Source organism: Pan paniscus, chromosome 15, assembly GCF_029289425.2.
Source record: "Pan paniscus chromosome 15, NHGRI_mPanPan1-v2.0_pri, whole genome shotgun sequence".
NCBI lineage: Eukaryota > Metazoa > Chordata > Mammalia > Primates > Hominidae > Pan > Pan paniscus.
The window spans coordinates 51,679,368-51,694,833 of NC_073264.2; the positions used below are offsets into that span (position 1 = coordinate 51,679,368).

The following is a 15,466-nucleotide window of genomic DNA, read 5'->3' on the forward strand; positions in this document are numbered from 1 at the left end:
TAGAGATTCAAGACATATTACCAGAATCTTAGACATAAACCAATTCACAAACCTGGAGTCCCTTAATTAAGGGTGAGGGCGGATGTCTTTGAGGGAGAGTCCCATAGTGCAGCCAGGTATAAACGGTGACTTTTCCCTAAGGCCATTTCCAGAGGTACTTGTAGCCTTTTACCAGGGTGATTGTGAGCTAAGGAATGGGTGATTCTCATACATTCTGGAGGTTAATTGATATTAGCTCTAAATACTAATCTCTGCAGTCTCAAAATACCGCCAAAATTCCAGTGATTAAAGTAGAGATTTAAGAAAGTCAAGTGGGACTAAAGATCCACTCTGGAGTTATTTTTCCAGTCCCAAAATATATGTGAGTATAGATATATTGAGTAGCAGAATTCCTACATTAGGTTTCTAGGGAGCTATTATGATAGGTAGGAACAAGTGTAACCTCCCTAGCTAACTTCTTACCCATGCCAAAGTAGAATACCAAAATTAAATTTGATCTCCAGGGAAATTACAGAGATTAGTGCCACCATTAAAGATATGAAAGATACAAGTCTTTTCCTTTTAACTCCTCTTGGCTTGTGCAATAGCCAAATTAGTTTTGGAGAATGTGGATTATTAAAATTTAATCAAATGTTGATGCTAGTCATAGTTGTGGTTCCACATATGGGGGATCTTTACTAGAGCAAATCAGAACAGCTCTTGGCACCTAGAAGGTAGCTATTGACTTGAAAACTAGAAAGTAGCTTTCTTTTCAATTCCCGTCAGCAAAAATAATCAGAAGCAGTTTGCTTTCACATGATTGCAACAGCACTGTCATTGTACTACCTCAGGGATATTTAAAGACTTCTGTTCTATGATAGAGTATCATTCCAGAGGGACCTTTGTTTCCTTGATATCCAGTAGAATATCATGGTAGTCTTTTATCCTGATAACATTATGCAAATTGCACCTACAATTGCAGGAAGTAGCAACCACCCTACATACTTTAAAAAATACCACTAATACCAGAGAACGAGAGATAAACCCAGTTCAGGAACCTGACACATTAGTGAAATTTCTAACAAGGAAGTAGTGCTCTACCTTGTATCACCCACCTTAAAGATGCACAGTGTTTGTTTGGCCTGTTTGTATTTTGAGACAATGTACTGCATTTGCTACTCTTTGACCCATGTACCCTGTATGACTGCCACCTTGTTCATATCACTTGGAATTACATAATGTACTACAGAGAAGGCTATGATGCAAGCTGCCCTGACACTTAGGCTTTAGGATTCAGCAGACCCAATGGTAAACAGGAAACTGTATGGAGTCTCTTGCAACCCCAGTAGGAGAATCCCAATGCAGACCCCTAGGATTTTGGTATAAGAATATGCTGTTGGCCAGGCACGGTGGCTCACGCCTGTAATCCCAGCATTTGGGGAGGCTGAGGCAGGAGGATCACGAGGTCAGGAGATCGAGATCACGGTGAAACCCCATCTCTCTAAAAATACAAAAAATTAGCTGGGTGCGGTGGCGAGTGCCTATAGTCCCAGCTACTTGGGAAGCTGAGGCAGGAGAATGGCATGAACCCAGGAGGCAGAGCTTGTAGTGAGCCGAGATCGCGCCACTGCACTCCAGCCTGGGCGACAGAGCGAGATTCCGTCTCAAAAAAAAAGAATATGCTGTTATCTGCTGACAGCTATTGTCTGTTTGAAAGGCAACTCTTGATTTACTTCTAGGTCTTAGTAGAGGCTAGACTCCTGACCACAGGATACTAAGTAACTATGTGACATTAACTGCTCTTTAGAAATTGGGAGTTACCCTGCATGTTCTCACTCATAAGTGAGAGTTGAACAATGAGAACATGTGGACACAGGGAGGGGAACATCACACACCGGGGGCCTGTAGTGTCGGGGAGGGGGTTGGGGGCAAGGGGAGAGAGCACTAGGACAAATACCTAATGCATACGGGACTTAAAACCTAAATGACAGGTTGATAGGTGCAGCAAACTACCATGGCATATGTATACCTGTGTAACAAACCTGCACATTCTGTACAGATATCCCAGAACTTAAAGTAAAATTAAAAAAATAAAAGAAATTGGGTGTTACCTAATTTACTGGATCGTAAGTTGAACATGGGCAGCAGAATTCCGTTGTCAAATGGAAGAGTATACACTGAGGTGGCCTGAGATGATCTGGAAGACACAAGTAAATCATATGGAACAAATGTCCATTGGACCTGCCCTTACTTCTTTGCCACCTGTTTTTTTTTCAACCCATTATCTATAGGCTCATAGCCATTTAGCAGGGGAAGAAAAAGTTTAGGCTTGGTTTATTAATGGTCTGCATAATATGCTAGCACCAACTTGAAGCAGAGAGCCACAGAATTCTGTGCCCACACCATAATGGGGTGGCCCTGAAAGATAGTGAGGAGGAGAAATTCTCCCAGTGGATATAACTTCGAACAATACATCTGGTTGTCCTCTTTTTTAGGAAGAAGAGTTGATCTGAGGTATGGATCTGTACTGATTTAGGCACAGTAGCTAATAGGTTGGTCAATTACTTGGAAGGAAGAAGATTTGAGATAAGGAAGTCAGTGGGAGAAGTATTATGGATGGATTCTTAAAATTGCCCAGAATGTGAAAATAACTGTGAACTACAATACTGCCCAGCAGAGGGCATCCATCTCGATAGTTATACAAGAAGATCTGTTCTCCAGGTGTCAATCAGCCTCTTTACACAGTCACTCTAGTGCTTGCTCAGTGGGCCTACGTGACAATAGGAATGTAAGCTAACATTAGATTCAACAATGTAGACTTCCACTTGCCAAGGATAATTCAGTTACTGCCACTATGGAGTGATTAATCTGCTTATAGCAGAGGCCATTGCAGAGATCCCAGTATGATACTGTTCCCTTGACAGATTAGTCAACCATCTGGTGGCAGTTTAATTTCACTAGATTCCTTTCATTATAGAGGGAAGAGTGACCTGTCATCATGGGAATAGATACATATTCTAGGTAGAGGTTTACCTTCCCTGCTTGGAAAGCTTCTATTAGTGCCACAATTCATGGGCTTATGGAATGCCTTGTTTTATCACCATGTATCACAAATATCTTTGAGCAAGAAAGTAATTTTATTATGAGAGAAGTGTGGCAGCAGAGTCGTGCCCATGGAATTAACTGATCTTACCCATCACTCAGGAACAGCTAGTTTGATAGGATAGAGGAAAGTATGCAGAAGGATCAATCGTGGTGCTGGCTGAGAGAAAACCCCTGTAAGGATGTAGTATAAGACTCAACCCAGTCACCATTATATGTTGTCATCTACTCAATATTCAGAATGCATGGGCCTGTGAACCAAGAGGCAGAGGTAGGAGTGGCTCTTCTATTATTCCTAATAACTCTCTTGAATTTTTTTTTCTCTACAACTTTGTCTTTATTATATTGTCCCTATAGGATTGGACTTGGTGAGTTTGGAGGCCCTAGTGCCCAAGGGATTGATACTTTCCCCAGATGACATGGTCACAATTCCATTTAATGGGAAGCTGAAACTGCCATCTGGCTATTTTGGAGTCTTCAGATCACTAAATCAACAGTTAGAGAAGGGGGTCATTGTACTGGTTGGGGTGATTGATTCTAACTACCATGGGGAAATTGGTTATTGCTCCACAAAGGAAACAAGGAAGACTATGTCTGGAATCCCAGGTATTCACTAGGGTGTCTCTTAGTATTCACATCTCTAATATTACTGGACAGTGGGAAACTGAAGCAACCCAATGAAGATGAGAGCACTAAGGACTTGGATCCTCTGAGACTAAGGTTGGGTGACCCCACCAGATGAGGTATGAGTTAAGGGTTATGGGAAAGTGGAAGCCATGATGATCACTTTGGCCCTTGGGCCCAATAACTACCCTCTTTTCTCTGTCCTTACTATCAGAACCACAGTTTTGTTGATCTCTTCCAAGTGGCTATGTCCATCAGGGGAGACTGAGACACTCCCCTGTCTTAGGGAATAAATCTTGATTGGTCTAGCCTCATTTTTCTTATTAAAGGAATGGTTTAGGCTTGGACAATTCTGGACAACGACACAGGAGGAAAAGTCTGCTGGAGTGCTTCTAGGAAGGTTTTCCTTGCTATTAACAGGGTACACAAGACACAGACGTGACTTATTCTGTCTCTAGGCATGGATGTCTGCTTCTGATGTGACTAGAATGGCAACTGCCATTTTGAAAACATAAGAGGAGCCAGCATTAGAAAATAAGGTGGCTGGGCGATGGTGGCTCACACTTGTAATCTCACAGCTTTGGGAGGCTGAGGTGGGAGGATTGCTTGAGCTCGGGAGTTTGAGACCAGCCTGGGGAACATAGTGAGAACTCATCTCTACTAAAAGTTGGGAAAAAATTAGCCAGGCATGGTGGCATGATGCTATAAATGCAGGTACTCAGAAGACTGAAGCAGGAGGATTGCATGAGCCCGGGAGATGGATGCTGCAATGAGCTATGATTGTACCACTGCACTCCAGCCTGAGTGACAGAGTGAGACCCACTCTCAAAAAAAAAAAAAGGAAGCCAACTATAATGTAACAGGTCCCTCACCAGATTACTGAAGGGTGTGTGTCCACTGCTTGAACTCGGAAGGCCAGGCTGTGAGCCAAGGCCATGATGCCCAGCCAAGGAACAGGTGTTTCTGAGAACCCAAACATCATGGAGAGTATCTGGGAACCTACCAAGAAAAACAGTCTCATTGCCCAAACACAGTAGGCAAAGAGCCAGAAAATTAAAGGCAGTTTAGAGATGGAAAGTAGCACAGGTCTCTAGAGCTGTCCTGCTGCTGCTCAGGAGCGCCCTGTATGTAAGTCCTAATAAACTCATCTACTGGCCAATCTGAACTGTCTGAGTCACGTTTTGGTCTCAGCTCCCTCCCAGTTTGGGAGACCATTATTCTATAAAATCCTGGGCTTTTCTTATAACAATTGGCATCACAAACAGGATCTAAGAGACCAAAGGGAGATTCAGGAAGGGGTGTCTGCAGTGGGAATCCCACGGTGGTCGACGGCATCCATGTGGGGTGAAATAGTCCAACTGCTCGACCTTTGTGGGCTGCTGCTTGAGTACAGGGATGCTTAGAAAATTCCAGTGGGGAGTAAGCATGTAATGCAAGGACCTAAGATGTTAAAGTACAATAAGGATAGCAGATGTGCTGTTGCTGTGGTAAGACTGGCTACTGAGAAATTGTTAAAGCAGGAAAAATAGATACAAAAGTTAAGGGAGGAGCTGCAGTTAGAAAGGCACATGCGAGTATCCATGTCGGCCCTGGTTGGGGATTTGGTGGAGAAAGTAGATAAAAGGGAGGAAGGGTTGGAACTCCTGTAGCTTATGTTTTCAAAAACATGGGGAAGTTCAAAGGCATGCCAGGTTTTCTAGGACGCCAGCTGGTTACATATTATGACTCATCCTTGTGCACCTTTTTAAACTGATGGCCAAATTACAGCAAGGAAAATCCAGAGCTCAAATGTTTCACCTTCAGCTATAGTTCATCAGATCTTCTGAAGCTCTCTATTTCTCTCTTTTCTTTTCTGCCTGCTTTGAATCTGTTGTTATTAAACTACTGGTGTTGAAATAAAACTCACTGTTTATGGTACTGCTAATTCAAAGCCACTTGGGGATTTTGTTTTTCTTACACAGCTCAGACAATTCTAACTAAAATGTAAATGTTAGAAACTCATTTGAAACTGAAGGAAAAAAAAGAGGGTAAAAGAAGTTTTTTAAAAAATCAAACTGCTATGAAAACTACTTTACCCCAAATTTTTGTCCACAGCCTTCATTGGATTACCTATTAGGCAAATAAAGTTTAGCCATATGAAGGGGTCCCAATTTTGTCAAAAATAATTTGGATCCAGTTATCCTTTATAGTCTCATGAGTTTATAATACTATCTCATGGCTAGAGTTCTGAAGTAAAAGGTAGTGGGTGTGTGTGTGTGTGCGTGTGTGTGTGTGAGAGAGCATACATGTTTATGTTTATAGGTATGTACATGTGTTATATGTTATGTCTGACATGCTACCAACTTGGCTTATAAGTAAATGAGTACTCATGCATTAAGGTAAAGTCAAGTACTTTTTAAGTTTATGTAAATTTAGTAATCTTTAATAAACAAGCTGGATTTAAAATTATTGGTAAAATAAAATAGAAATGTCTTCAGAATTGTCCGCATACATTTTTGTCTAGGTTTACTGATTAGGTAAGTTTTATATTTGCCTCTGCTAGATATTTTAAGATGTCAGAGTTTGACATGAAAGTTATAAGACTGTAAACCCAGCCAAAACCAGAATGATCTTTGTTTGTGTGGTTTTTTTTTTTGACAAATAAGACTAATTTAATATAGTTGGTTCAATGAAAGTAACAAAATCTTCTGAATTATCAGCAAAATGCCCATGTGTTTAAGGTTTTTTTTTATTATTATACTTTAAGTTCTGGGGTACATGTGCAGAACATGCAGGTTTGTTACATAGGCATACACGTGCCATAGTGGTTTGCTGCACCCATCAACCCGTCATCTACATTAGGTATTTCTCCTAATGCTATCCCTCCCCTAGCCCCCCACCCCCCGACAGGCCCCGGTGTTTCTCACTCATAAGTGGGAGTTGAACAAAGAGAACACATGGACACAGGGGGAGGGGGGAACTTAAAGGTTTTTACTTAGGTGAACATCTTATATTTACAGGCTATAAAAATGGTTAACAGGAACATAAGTTAGAATAGTGATTAGATTTGTCTAATATCTCAGTTCTCATGAGTCATCCAGATAAACTGCTAAAAACGAATGAATTGAATAGATATGAATGAGATAAATGCTTATAGGTGAACTCTTGTGTAATTTAAAATCTTAAAATTATTTTAGGTACTCAGTGAATGTCTGAGTGACTTCCAGTTGAAAAAAAAATGTTATAATAGAGGGCATTGGTTGTACTTCTGTACCTGTTAATGGGAAATGAAATCTGTTATGTAGGGGGAGCATTGGTGGACCTCTGTGAGCTGAATAAAAACAAGGACGGAGTCTGAAAATAAATCAAGGAACAAAAAGGGGATGGGCCAAATGGGTGCCTGTACACTTGCCCTAGCCCAGGCAGGCAACGAAGATGAAATAATACTGCCTACCAGGGGAAGATTCTGAGATCACCCAAACAATCCAGAAGTTACATAAGGTACAGATAGGCCAGAACCCCTATAACAGCCCTGTGTGGCCTGTGAAAAAGCCAAATGGCACCTGGAAAATGATGGTAGACTACCATGAGCTAAATGAGGTGGTGCTGCTTGTATCTGCTGCTGTACCCAATATTACTCAACTGCTACAGCAAGTAGTCCTTAAGCTGGGAAGTGTCCATGCTATGATTGACTTGGATTATGCCTTTTCCAGTATTCCTTTAGCAGAAGATTTACAAGACCAGTTTGCCTTCACTTGGGAGGGCCAATAGTGGACTTGCCAGGTACTACCAAAAGGATACCTGCACAACCCCACCATCTATCACAGTATAGTTGCATAGTACCTATCTAGACTCTCTTTGCCTGCCTCAGTCTCTGTGTTTCACTGTATTAATGATATCATGCTAACCTCAGAGTCTCTTGCAGATCTGGAGACTACCCTACAAACCACCTTGGATGGCCTAAAGAACAGGGGATGGGAAGCCAACCCCAAAAAGATACAGGGGCCCAGGATAGGGGCCCAAATTCCTGGGAGTTACCTGGTCAACTAAGACATGAAACATACCTGGAGCTGTCACTGATAAGATAGTACAGCAGCTTGTTCCCCAGACAGTAAAGCAACTGTAGGTTTTCCTAGGTTTACTGGGCTACTGGAGGATATTCATTCCTCATTTGGCACAAACCCTCAGCCCATTGTACACCCTAATGAAGAAGAGTAAAAAATGGGATTGGGCACACATAGAGCAAGAGCCATTTGACAAAGCAAAAATATTGGTGAAACAAGCCCAAGCACTAGAGGTCCCACTGCCACAGGATCCTTTTGTATTAGAAGTCACTAGAGATGCCACAAGGATGACTTAGGGTTTGTGGCAAAAGCAGCCAATGGGAATGGTAACTGTAGGGTTTTGGTCTCAATTATGTTTCTTTGTTTTGAGATGGAGTCTTGCTCTGTCACCCAGGCTGGAGTGCAGTGGCGTGATCTCGGCTCACTGCAAGCTCCACCTCCCAGGTTCATGCCATTCTCCTGCCTCAGCCTCCCCAGCAGCTGGGACTACAGGCACACACCGCCACGCCCAGCTAATTTTTTTGTATTTTTAGTAGAGACAGGGTTTCACTGTGTTAGCCAGGATGGTCTCGATCTCCTGACCTTGTGATCCGCCTGCCTCAGCCTCCCAAAGTACTGGGATTACAGGTGTGAGCCACTGCACCCGGCCTGGTCTCAATTATGAAAGGGGGCAGAATCCCACTATACAGTCCTAGAGCAACAGCTATTAGCCGTGTATAGGGCATTGCAACAAGCAGAGGCCATCACCACCAGAAAGCAGACCACACAATAAAAACTGCCTACCCCATAAAAGGTGGGTGGAAGGCTTTCTAACCAAGCCCGTCTCTGGGGTGGCACAATTACACACCCTGCAGAAATGGCATGCCTGTCTACAAGAAAGGGGTGCCCTGTGTACTAGTCCTTAAAGTCAGCTTCTACAGGAGGTGCTTGGACCCATTCACTTTGAACAAGTGGAGGGAGCCAAGATGGCAATGGCACCACCTACCAGGCCAACCATTGTATATAAGGGGACCCCACCAATACCCACTAGGACCTGGTACATTGATGGGTCTAGCAAAGGCACCCAACACCAATGGTCAGTGGTCATGGTACAAATGGATACTGACACCATATAACCATATAGGTACATCATAAGAGCAGCCACAGGGTGGGCCACAGCAAAGGCAGCAGGCATCTCCATCCTCTATGCAGATATTCTAGCAGCTGTTCAGAACTGTGAGACCTACTCACAGCTGAGACCTAGAAGGGTTCCCTCTGCACCAAGTCACATATATAAAGCCATACAACCTCCACAGGACTGACAAGTCAATTGTATTGGTCCTGTGCCCTGGAATTGTGGGGAAAGGCACACCTTAACCTGTGTGGACACAACAATGGGGCTACTACTACACAACAATTGGGGCCTTCCCAATAAAACATGCCACCCAGCTGGAGACCATCAAGTGTCTCACTGCTCTTAGTGTCATATATGGCATGCTACGAAGAATATATAATGATCAGGGCTCCCATTCATGGGCCACGATATCCAACACTGGGCATCAGAACAAACCATAGACTGGAGGTTCCACTACCATATAACCCAACAGGGGCAGGACTCATAGAAAAAAAAGGAATGGCCTTTTAAAAACCCAATTACATGCACTGTCCCAGAATGGCTAAGTTCCCTGGACTAAGAATCTCCCTGAAGCCATACAAATTTTAAAAGAGTTACCCACTAACACACTTGGCATCATTCCGTATGAATGGGCCTGTAAAATATGCCCCGCAAACTCTCAGTGTTACCTCTGAGACACTGAGCTGTGCTTCTGAAGCAGAAGCCATACTGTGCTCCTAAGAACACCAGTGGATCTGCCAAGTGGCGATGGCTACATGGACCTTCAGGTTTTATGATGCTGGAGGGTGAATGAAGGCTGCTGGAGGATAAGTGATCCCAGCTGTACTCTTTGAGAGAGGTCTGAGAGCCTTATGATATCAACATCAGCAGCACTGATGCCTGCTGGAGTGGTCATAGTGCAGATTGCATAGGCAAGGCTGGAAGCTTACCAATTGGCTACTATACCCACTCCTAGAGAGGGAAGCCATGTGTGGTACTGTAAGCCAGAACTGAAGCCTGTGGCAGCCTCATTAATAGGGCCAATGGGAGAAAATATAGCAGTAATAATGTTACAAGGAGTAGATATACCCATGAGGGTCCCTACTGAACATCTGTGTTTGCCTTGTTTCTGCTACCCATGGCAGCTGGTAATGTCTTCTGAACTAGGCTGTGACTACAGCAGCGGTCAGCCACCAGTCCTATTGTGGGGTATGTGGATTCCTCCCCTTGTTAAGTTGCAATGGTATGCCTTGGGATATTCTGCCTTTTGCCTGACAGAACTGGAGTGACTGGTTCAACAGTACCAATAAGGCAACCCAGGCTCACTAGGGATTGTCTCTGCAGGGAGGCCTGATTGCCAGTTCAATGGAGACTAAAAGATATGTGCCCTTAGGCCACAAAACAAGTCTCAATAAACTTAAGAAAATCAAAATTATATCAAGTATCTTCTCAGACCACAGTGAAATAAAACTGGAAAATAGCTCCAAAAGGAATCCTCAAAACTATACAAATACATAGAAATTAAATAATCTGCTCTTGAATGATCTTTGGGTTAACAATGAAATCAAGATGGAAATTTAAAAATTCTTTGAACTGAATGATAGTGACACAACTTATCAAAACCGCTGGGATACAGCAAAAATGGTGCTAAGAGGGAAGGTCATAGCATTAAATGCTTACATCAAAAAGTCTGAAAGAGCACAAATAGACAACCTCAAGGAACTAGAGAAACAAGAACCAAACCCAAACCCAGCAGAAAAAAAAATTAACAAAGATCACAGCAGAAACTAAATGAAATTGAAACAAAAAAAATTCAAGACAGATGAAACAAAAAGCTGTTTCTTTGAAAAGATAAACAAAATTGATAGACCATTAGTGAGATTAACTAAGAAAAGAAGAAAGAAGATCCAAATAAGCTCAATTAGAAACAAAATGGAAGATGTTATAACTGATACTACAGAAATACAAAAGATCATTCAAGGCTACTATGAACACCTTTATGTGCACAAACTAGAAAGTCTAAAGGAGATGGATAAATTCCTGGAAATGTACAACCCTCCTGATTAAATCAGGAAGAAATAGAAACTCTGAACAGACCAATAACAAGCAGTGAGATTGAATCGATGATTTAAAAATTGCCAAAAAAAAAATTTCAGGATCAGATGGAGTCACAGCCGAATTGTATCAGACATTCAAAGAAGAATTGGTACCAATTCTACTGAAACTATTTCAAAAGATAAAGAAAGATGGAATCCTCCCTAAGTCATTCTTTGAAGGCAGTATTACCCTAATACCAAAACCAGGAAAGGCCATAACAAAAAAAGAAAACTACAGACCATTATCTCTGATGAACATAGATGCAAAAAATTGTAACAAAATACTAGCTTTCTGAATCTAATAGCATATCAAAAAGATAATATACATGATGAAGTGGATTTCATACCAGGGATTCAGGGATGGTTTAACATATGCAAATCAATAAATGTAATACATCATATAAACAAAAATTATGTGATAATCTCAGCAGGCACAGGAAAAGCATTTGATAAAATCCAGCATCCTTTCATGATCAAAACCCTCAAAAAATTGTCATAGATGGGACATACCTCAAAGTAATAAAAGCCATCTATGACACACCAACAGGCAACACAATACCAAACAAGGAAAATTTGAAAGCATTCCCCCAGAGAACTAGAACAAGACAAGAATACCCACTTTCACCACTTCTACTCAACATAGTACTGGAAATCCTAGCCAGAGCAGTCAGACAAAAGAAAGAAATAAAGGGTATTCAAATTGGAAAAGAGGAAGTCAAACTGTTGCTGTTCGCCGATAATATGATCATGTACCTAGAAAACCCTAAAGACTCATCCAAAAATCTCCTAGACCTGATAAATGAGTTCAGTAAAGTTTCGGGATACAAAATCAATGTACACAAATCAGTAGCACTGCTATATACCAACAATGACAAAGCTGAGAATCAAATCAAGTACTCAATCCCTTTTACAACAGCTGCAAAAAAAAAATTAATTAAATAAAATACTTAGGAATATGCTTAACCAAGGAGGTGAGAGTTCTCTACAAGGAAAATTACAAAACACTGAAAGAAATCATAGATGACACAAACAAATGGAAACACATCCCATGCTCATGAATAGGTAGAATCAATATTGTGAACATGACCATACTGCCAAAAGCAATATACAGATGCAATGCAATTCCCATCAAAATACCATCATCATTCTTCACAGAACTAGAAGAATATCCTAAAATTTGTATGGAACCAAAAAAGAGCCCACATAGCCAAAGCAGTAGTAAGAAAAAGAACAAATCTGGAGGCATCACATTACCTGACTTCAAATTTTACTATGAGGCTATAGTTACCAAAACAACGTGGTACTGCTATAAAAATAGGCATGTAGACCAATGGAACAGAATAGAGAACCCAGAAATAAAGCCAAATACTTACAGCTAACTGGTCGTCGACAAAACAAACAAAAACGTAAAGTGGGGAAAGGATACCCTATTCAATAAATGGTGCTGGGATAACTGGCAAGCCACATGTAGAATGAAACTGGATCCTCATCTCTCACCTTATAGAAAAATCAACTCAAGATGGATCAAAGACTTAAACCTAAGAACTGAAACCACAAAGATTCTAGAAGATAACATCAGAAAAACTCTTATAGACATGGGCTTAGGCAAAGAATTCATGACTAAGAATCCGAAAGCAAATGCAACAAAAACAAAAATAAATAAATGGGGCCAGGCATGGTGGCTCACGCCTGTAATCTCAGCACTTTGGGAGGCTGAGGCGGGTAGATTACTTGAGGTCAGGAGTTCAAGACCAGCCTGGCAAACATGGTGAAACCCTGTCTCTACTAAAAATACAAAAAATTAGCCATGCATGGTGGTGTGTGCCTGTAGTCACAGCTACTCAGGAGGCTGAAGCAGGAGAATGCAGTGAGCCGAGATCGTGCCACTGCACTCCAGCCTGGGTGACAAAGGAAGACTCCGTTTCAAAAAAAAAAAAAAAGTGGGTAAAGGACATGAATAGACAATTCTCGAAAAAATATATACAGACAGCCAACAGACATTGAAAAAATGCTCAAAATCACTATAAGGGAAATGCAAATCAAAACCACAATGAGATACAACCTCATTCCTGCAGGAATGGCCATAATTAAAAAATTAAAAAAAATAGATGTTGGCATGGATGTGGTGAAAAGGGAGCTCTTTTACGCTGCTGGTGGGAATGTAAACTAGTACAACCACTACGGAAAACAGTATGGATACCCCTTAAAGAACTAAAAGTAGAACTACCATTTGACCCAGCAATCCCACTACTGGGTGTTTACCCAAAGGAAAATAAGTCATTATGTGAAAAAGATGAATGCACACGCATGTTTGTAGCAGCATAATTCACAATTACAAAGATATGGAACCAAGCTAAATGCCCATCAACCAATGAGTGGATAAAGGAAATGTGGTATATATACACCATGGAATATTACTCAGCCATAAAACAGAACGAAATAATGGCCTTTGCAGCAACTTGGATGGAGTTGGAGGCCATTATTCTAAGTGAAGTTACTCAGGAATGGAAAACCAAATATTGTATGTTCTCACTTAAAAGTGAGAGTTAAGCTATGAGGATGCAAAGGCATAAGAATGATATAATGGACTTTGGGGACTCCGGGCAAAGGGTCGGGAGGGTGAGCAATGGAAGACTACATATTTGGTACAGTGTACTCTGCTCCAGTGACAGGTGCAGCAGAATCTCAGAAATCACCACTAAAGAACTTATTAATGTAACAAAAAAAATCTGTTCCCCAAAAACTATTGAAATTTTTAAAAAGTTTTTTTTTTTAATCCACAAAAACCAATACGTACCCTTAGAGGCACTACCTGTTGTGCCTATATGCCTGATGAAGAGAACAGTGTCACAAATGTTTTAAATCATTTGTCAACTCAAATTCGTTATATAACCCGATTAAGCTTATTTGACTCATTCTCAAATTGGTTACACAATTTACCTACTCATTGGAGTTACGTTTTGCTAACAGGCATCATAATTGTAGTTAGCTTCTGCTTTTTATGATGTTTTGTATACTGTAGATGTGGCTTGTACGCACAAGCCATGGCTATACATTATAGGTCTGTATAGTTCTTCCCCTCATACCCCACTCAAGGACTTTCATGCAAGATTGGTGGGAAGAATATAAGAGCTGGGGAATGGGGTGGATTGTAGTGTGATGTGTCCCCACTAGGTTATTTAAGGTGTACATCCACTGCTTGAATGGGGAAGGCTGGGCAGTGAGCCAAGACCATGATGCCCACTGGAGGAGCAGGTGTCCCTGAGAACCCAAATATCTCAGATGGTATCTGAGAACTTATCAAGGAAAACAATCTCATTGCTCAAACACAGTAGGCAAAGAAGTTACAGAAAATTTGTTTAAAAGCAGTTTAGAGATGGGAGGTGGCATGGATCTCTAGAGCTATCCTGCTGCTGCCCAGAAGTGTCCTGTATAAGTCCTCACAAACTCATCCACTCGCCGGGCTGGACTTGTCTGAGTCATTCTTCCGTCTCTTGGTTCCCTCCCAGCTTGGGAGAACATTTTTCTATACAGTCCTGGATTTTTCTCATAACACCAACACATGGAAGATGGTAGAGTGCACCTTTGTCTTTTTGGCAAAGTCTTCTGGTTATTTTCCAATGTCTATTTCCCTTCTTTGTTTAGTATTAGACCCCAAAATTTTTGTTGCATATACGGTATATTTATCAATGAGGTGGGACATGGTAGGTCAATGGTATTTGAGTGGAGATGATGTGTGCGCCTTCTGGGTTGTACCCTTAGAGAGAATGGATATATTCACTTCTTCCCTTTTACCCTTCTGTATGGCTAGAATGAAAATGTGAATGCCCACACTACAGCAGCCATCATGGAACATATGATAGAAGCCCCAAGTGAAAGATGGAAGAAGGCATGAAGAACTTTAGTTCCTTCATTTTTGTTTTGTTTTGTTTTGTTTGTTTGTTTTTGAGACGGAGTCTCGCTCTGTCACCCAGGCTGGAGTGCAGTGGCGTGATCTTGGCTCACTGCAACCTCTGCCTCCCGGGTTCAAGCAATTCTCCTGCCTCAGCCTCCTGAGTAGCTGGGACTACAGGTGCACGCCACCCATCCCGGCTAATTTTTTGTATTTTTTAGTAGAGACGGGGTTTCACCGTGTTGCCCAGGCTGGTTTCGAACTCCTGAGCTCAGGCAATCTGCCCGCCTTGGCCTCTCAAAGTGCTGGGATTACAGGCATGAGCCACTGTGGCCAGCCAGTTCCTTCATATTTTGAAGCCACGGTATTATCCCTGGATGGCTTATGCTCAGATTATTTCATAAGACCAAAATAAATATTTGTCTTATTTCAGCCCTTAGAATTTTTATAGTAGCCAAAGCTATATCCTAACTAATATAGTCCATGATACCACTGAGCTGATGAACTGACCACCATAGAACCAGTCTATCTTTAAACAAATTGTTGTATGAAAGTAAATGTCATTTTTTGGTTAAGCCATTTTGAGTTACCGCCAAAAGCATTCTAATTGACATAAATACTTTTCTAAGATTGCTAT

At 41.5% G+C, this 15,466-nt stretch overlaps 1 protein-coding gene across 4 annotated transcripts in view; it reads left to right on the top strand.

The window, feature by feature from the left end:
- ATL1 (atlastin GTPase 1) overlaps positions 1-15,466 on the top strand; it is a 100,158-nt gene that overhangs the window by 7,802 nt on the left and 76,890 nt on the right. The gene's annotated exons all lie outside the window — the stretch shown is intronic.